The sequence below is a fragment of the Elaeis guineensis genome, chromosome 6 (assembly GCF_000442705.2).
Source record: "Elaeis guineensis isolate ETL-2024a chromosome 6, EG11, whole genome shotgun sequence".
NCBI classification, from domain to species: domain Eukaryota; kingdom Viridiplantae; phylum Streptophyta; class Magnoliopsida; order Arecales; family Arecaceae; genus Elaeis; species Elaeis guineensis.
Window position 1 is genome coordinate 31157133 of NC_025998.2, and position 7147 is coordinate 31164279.

Consider the following 7147-nt stretch of genomic DNA (forward strand, 5'->3'; position numbering starts at 1 on the left):
GAGTGTTTATTATGATTATATTGGTGTTTAAATTTTTTATAAATTTTGAACAGATTTATGTATTTTGCATAGAATTAGTAAATTGGTTTGAGATTTTTTTTCAAAATATAACCATTGCTGATGCTATTTAGCGCCAGTAATGGAATAATTAATTGCCGATGCTTTAAAGCATCGGGAGTTGTTAAAATTTACCAACGCTTTTTAAAAATGCCAACAACATCCTATTCTCTAGCGAGGCAAATAAGCATCTAGAGGTATTAAAACTTACTGATGCTTTTAAAAAGCATCGGCATCAGTAATGCTGATGCTATTCAGAAGCATCGAGAAGATTATTTTTCACTTTTCATTTACTGATGCTTTTGAAAGTATCGAGAATAAATTTTGCAATGCTTATAAACATTGAGAATGGCCATTATTTGCGTCAATAAGAGTTTTGCTAGCAAGTAACGTGATAAAACATGCAATAGCAAACTATTTTTCCAGAGTACAAAGCAGTAGAAAGCAATCACAACAGCATCTAAATAAGTCAAATTTTGGGCCTTACTTCGAGCCCCTGGATGATGAGCCCATTCTTCCAATGCAATGCTTTTGTCTCCGTCAAACGTATTTCAACATCACCGTCATTCCCCTCATCATTATAGAACTCCCCTAACTTGATCTCCATCCACCCATCATCCCTCAAGCACTGTCGTTGTTGCTGCCATCCTTCCTCTGAAGCATCATCATCACTATCATCATCTTCATTATCATCATCTTGCAAACAAATATCGATCTCTGAGGCATAAGCGCCAAGCCTCACTGATGCCAATTGGGGAGGGTGATCAAGTCCGTTTGACTCAGAGGCCAATTTGAAGACGAGATAAGCAGTATAGGTTGTTCTAGGGGAGAGTAGTTGACAGCCAATCGAGCCGCCTATCTCGAACCAACAAACAGCTACAAGCTCAGCTACTTCTGCGAACCTGATGCCAAGCAAAGCAATCTTCCACATTGAATATGGTAATGCAGTGACAATATAAACCACATCCAGTAGTATTTGAGGCAATTTGGACATCAAACGATGTTATATTTGGGAACAACCATGCTAAAAAAGAAGCATCACCAATTCAAGTTAGCAAGTTGCTACTTGTTCAAGGCATCTATCGGACGGGGAAAAAAAAAAAAAGAATGGATATAGAAAAATTATGATAAGAATTGTTATAGTTTTAAATTACTGGTAAAAAAACTAGACTAAAGCCCACTTTTAAAATGTGTAATTCCTTCATCAAGTCACTCAGCAGCTTGGTCAGCTCCATCCAAAGCTCAACCGAAAGATTCAAGCTGTGGTTTGGTTACATTCCATTTCAAATGATTCCAAATTAACAATCTTAGTTATTAATCTCCACAATCGGAAGTATATATCATAAATTTTGTTGTTCCATGTCTAATCTTATATTCTGACATTTTTTTCTTCCTTACTTTCACTTCCTGTAGCATTTTTTGCTATATATAAGGGGGGCCAAAAAAACCAAACGATTTATCATCATGTGTTTTTAACATGTAGGAAGGACAACAGAAACTCTATTCCATTCTTTCTTTTCTTTCTCATGTTCATCATTGCCTACATGCCATGCTGCAATATCCCTACCTGTCACTTGCTGTTAGTGACCTGCCAATGGATGAACTAGATGCTCATACCATTAACTTTGATTCTACCTTGAGCAGGCTAATCCCCTGGAGCCATGTGTTTCTTGTTGCATGGGTTTTAATAATCCCATCCTTCTTGGATTTCGAGATATCTTTCCAGCATTGGTTCTTGTCTCCAAGGGTTTGACTAGTCTTAGTCCATTTGTGTGAGATGATAAGGTTGCAAACATAACATTCTAAATGTTAACTTGTTGGGTTCTCACCCTTTTTCGGTAATTATTTTGATTGTTGTGAAGAATTTATATGCATATATTCATGTATTTGGCTATGTGAAATCATGAAAAGCTGTATGAAATTTCTATATTTTGCATATCAAATATGAATGATATTGTACTGAGAAAACATCTCTTTGTGCAGTTCATTAACTTCTTTCTTGTGCTTCAAGACTTTGTGGGAACCAGGAGTCAAAAAGTTGATTGAAAATCGCATCAAGGCAATTTTTTTAGGTTCTCAGCAAAAACACACAGTAAAATAGCTAATGTAAAAGTAGAATACTTAGAGAGAGGTCAAGAAGATAAAGATATAGTTTAGCATTTCTAACGTCCTGTTATAATCAATAAAATGCAAGCAGGATATAGATTGCTGGGACAGTGATTGTTTTTTTGGCTATCTATTGTCGAGATCTCTTTCGAACAACTTCTCTGTATTGTCAAACTACTGAAGTAGAAAGAAGACAAGAAAAGGCCCATATCATCTTGATTTTATAACCCAGCAAATGGTATATCTTTTGCTTAGACATGCAAGCACGCATGCACCCAAACAACTTGCTAAAACTTCATTATTAGAATCTACAAGAAATTTCTTCAAAATAAAGAGAGTGGTGCACATACCTTGACTCAGGCAGAGAAATCCACCTCCAATATCGTTCGTCCACCCCCATATAATATGCATGCTTCTTGGAGATATCATGTAGCATTTACGTCCTGTTGATCTCTCCAATTGGAAGCTCTGCTGTCCCAAGAGAATTAAAATAAAGGAGAAAAGCAAGAAAAAAAATATACACATACGGAAATCATCAATATTATACTTCTATAGTTTCTCCAAGCCAGGGAAAGTGCACAAGAAGCTAATATTGGTAGACAAAGCCAGAGTAGTGCACACGTATTTATTTAATTCAGAGTAGTGCACAGATATTTATTTAATTCTTTCAAAAAAAGCCATGTCGAATATGCTGCAATAATCTATAAATTAAAAAATTTTCCGTAATTTTTCATAAGAAAAAGGAAAGGTAATGTAAGAAGAAAACAAAACAATAAAAACACTCTCCTTGCAATCAATTAAGAAAAATTGGCACACGTGACATTCAGGATGGACATGGTGCTTATTTGTAACATAAATTATAATCAGATATCCATCAATCTATATATATATATATATATCAAACATATAGGAGAGAGAAACTCTCTCTTTTCTCAAAAATTAGAAAAAAAGAAAGTAAAATCAATGAAAAATCATAGCCTCCTTCTAGTGCCACATCTAGCTATCTTGCTCTCCCTCGTCTACTTAACTGAAATTTGTAAATAAACACTATTCTTAATTACTTGATATAAACAAAAAGAATGAATGCCTTTCCTTTTTTTTGCCAAACACTTCTCTCTTTTTTTTTTCAACGAATAATTTGCACAATAAATATGCCATATGTGAACCAAAATTTGCATGAAAAATATTTTAGTCAGATGCTACTAAATGGCATCTAATATATATATATATATATATGAAAGCAGAAACCGAGAGAAAATGGAGTAGTCAATTGAACTGTCCACGTAAGCAGCAAATTTTCATGTATGAATGTCATGTGGATCAAAACCAATTTTCAATAAGCTACGTCCCTGGCTATCTAACAATCCTTCCAGCATTAAATAAAAGCACTATGTCATTAATGGATGGAATTAAAATCCACTTATGTATATTTTATTATGCTATTAAATTTTGCTGTTATTGATATTAGAAATATGAATGGATATGCTCTTACTATTCATAAAGAATATTTTTTTAATAAACGATGATCAATTCTATGATGTAGAACTTGCGTGCAATGCGTAGGCTCACAACTAGTATTTTAATTATATTGATGCTTTTGGATGTGTTTATATTAGAATTATTTGATAGTTAATTTTTAAAAAATAAAAAAATAAATAATATTTAATAATTTAGGAGAAAAATTTATTGCTATCCCATAATATAATTGGTTGGTCAAATAAAATATCATCTAATCAACATTATCATCTCAAAAAAGACAAGGAATGTATCAATCATCGACAATTCTGAATAACAGGATAGAGTATATCTTTTGCAGAAGATGAAAGCCATCTGATAACTATTGACGAGTCATCCTTTAGATAAATATGAGAGGTTCTCAAAATATCTAAAGTATATGTCAACTCTTCGCAGCATGTAATTCACCATCGAAACCAACAATAAGAGGGCCACTAGCACTCCTAAAAACAAAAAATATTCCACTAAAAGCACCTCCCTCTGGTACATTATTGTTGAAGTGAATCATAAAGAAACATGGAGGCAGTGACTTTAAAAATATATATATATTATCTGTGAAATCATAAAATCTATATGAAAAGAGTTATAGGTTTCTCTTACTATCAAAGGTCCCTCAAAAGCAATTGCCTGTATGAACTTTTGGGGTTTGTATGGATGCTCTAAGAAGAATTATTCTAACATTCTGACTTGTACTTAGAAAATACGATCATTTTTTGTCAACAAGATAAAAAAAGAAATATAAACACATTAATATTGCCTTGGATCTTCTATCTTCCTAGAAGATCTAGTTTGAACATAATTTTAGGAGCATGAGTAATCAAACATCATGTTTTTTCAACATTTGTTCTAATTTCTATAACTTTCCTAGGGAAATACGAATTATCATGAAAATTATAACATGCCAAAACAATGCCACAGATCATATTCCAGTTCACAAATGTTTTATAATAAAATAATTTAAAGTTTATAAATCAATAACTGCAAAGCAATCTGAGCCATATATAATCTTTATGTTTTTCTGAAAATTACGTATACCATGTTTATTTAAAAAATAATAAGAGAAACATAGACGCATGACCAAGGGATGCGCTCCCCATGTTTTTGACTTGGTTGGAGCCTGTGGAGAGTTCTTGAACCTTTTGATTGGAGAAGAGGGTATAGGGGAGAGCATCACAGCCGTTGCTGCCTCCCCCAGTGACCGATCTGCCTAGGGAGGAGTAAGAAAAAAAAATGGACAGGAGCAAGACATGTATCATCATGGCCAGCGTTATCGCTACAGGAACAAAATTGTTCTCTTTCTTTTTGTGCATCTAACGGCTGGATAGGAGAAACAAATAATTGAAGAGGTAATACGATGATTCATTAATTTGACTAAATAGATCCATATAACTTTTAGGATTATAGATATTCAAATTTCTTTCCCTATTCGGATAGAGTCAGATATTAAAATGAATCCGGCAGATAATATCCGGTCAATTTCACCCTTAATCTAAACTAATAAATCATACTATCATCTTGCTTTTGATAAATATTAATTACTTATTTTGTTAGCACCCGGCAATCAGGTAGGTATTCGTCCATCAAGCCGCACGCTAACGTAGCGTCGATATGATAAATTAGAGAAAAACTCAGAAAAAGAAAGAAAAGAAGGAAGAAATGCAGGAGAGAAAGGAGCATTCCGCTTGAACTCACCATCTTGCCCCCATCGATGAGATTGGAGTCGCAGAGGCGAAAATAGAGTTCCCTCTTCGATGAGTACCGCACCGGATCAACGGCCTGCGACAAGATGGACTGGTAATCGGATGGCAGGAACCGCTCCCATAGCGCGTCGAAGCTTGCTGCGGAGCGGAAGGTGGCCGAGACGAGCGCCGACCTGCACGAATCACGAGGCGTCGTGAAGGAGAGCACGTGCGAGATGCACCCCTCCGGCAACCTGTCGATGTGCCCGCCGCCTTCGGACTCTTCTTCCCGTCGGCTCGCCATCGATTACCAAGCTTCAGTTTACAGGGTAAGGAACGAAGGAAGAGAGGCCTTGGGTAGGAAAAAAATTATTGGTTGGAAGGAAAAAAATTATTGGTTGGAGCGAAGAAGACTCAAGGAACTGGGGATGTCGCGAGGGACGCGTTGCTCCCGCGGAGGCAACGCGTCATAATTACAAAAATACGAGTCTCACACGGGCAAGAGATGATGCAACAATGTGTTGAAGATGGAACAACCCTGTGAAGAAGCATTAAATAAACAAGAGATGATGCAACAATGTGTTGAAAATGGGAACAACCCTGTGAAGAAGCATTAAATAAGCAAGAGATGATGCAACAATGTGTTGAAGATGGGAACAACCCTGTGAAGAAGAAAGCCAGTTGTCTTCTGTCTTCTAGAATGTATTCAGATAAGTAACAGCAATCAGCAAAATTGCTAAAAGACTATAGATGATTGACTTTGACGACGACTCAGGAACTACCTGCTCTTGCCCAACACGGTGCTCATCCCACGCCGCGTAAAGGGATTGGTGGGACGTAGTGGGGGTTCGAGTTGTGCCTTTCGCGCGGAAGAATGGTCAATCTTCTTTTGCGACGCGATTGTGCCTGATATTCAGCAAGCATCATATAATTTTTTTTTGTTCTTTGCTCCAACATCTTTGTTAATTAATCCAGAAAACCCCAATTTGCATTCATATTTCTCCTCTAATTAGACCATAGTACCACTTCTGTAAAGGGGGATACCAACACAGAATTATTCCAAAGAGCCTGATAAGGCAACATGCAACCTACACCATGCATGCATGATATTTTCCTTATAATATTTTTATCTTGGCAAGAGAGAATTAGTTCATGTAACAAGAAGGGATCCCAAAACAAAAAAAGGGGAAACTGGGCATGAAAAATGAAAATAAAGACCAAGATAAAAGGATCACGTTCTTGACTACATGAGGCTCTTAGCGGACCACTGAACTCGATTATAAAACTCCAAACTAGAAATCCTCCCCATCCGGGTTTCAATGTTGAAGATGCCCAAGTCATTTGGAGTTCCCCTGCATGCTAATTTTAATATTTCAAATCCCTCTCCCCTTCTGTAAGAGGCAACCATGACCACACAAACGAGCTAGAGAAAATTCTGCCAGCAGAATCATCATGTCCGATCACTAATAACAAAATTTTCTTGATACATTTATTCATGATGTCTGAGAAAGACTTCAAATTTTTTTTCAAAAAAAATATCTTTTTCCCAATCAAATCTCGAGCCAAAGTTCTCATATTCTTTCAAAATCTGACACCGACCTAAACTGAAATAAATGAATTTTACCTTTAGATTTGTTGCGGCCAATCCCCTCGTTGCCTGGTCGCCGGGAACGAGCACCTGCAAGGAAAGTCCACACTGACCGGAGATGTCTCTGGCGGGGACCCTCCGACGGTCAAGTCAGAGAGGAGACTAGGCAACAGTAGAAAAGAATCAAGGAGCTCAGCGAGAG

General features: G+C 36.4%; 1 pseudogene; it reads right to left on the reverse strand.

Moving 5' to 3' along the window:
* Positions 1-360: 360 nt before the first annotated feature.
* Positions 361-5941, reverse strand: LOC140858557 (putative F-box protein PP2-B2; annotated as a pseudogene).
* Between the last annotated feature and the right edge of the window lie 1206 nt (positions 5942-7147).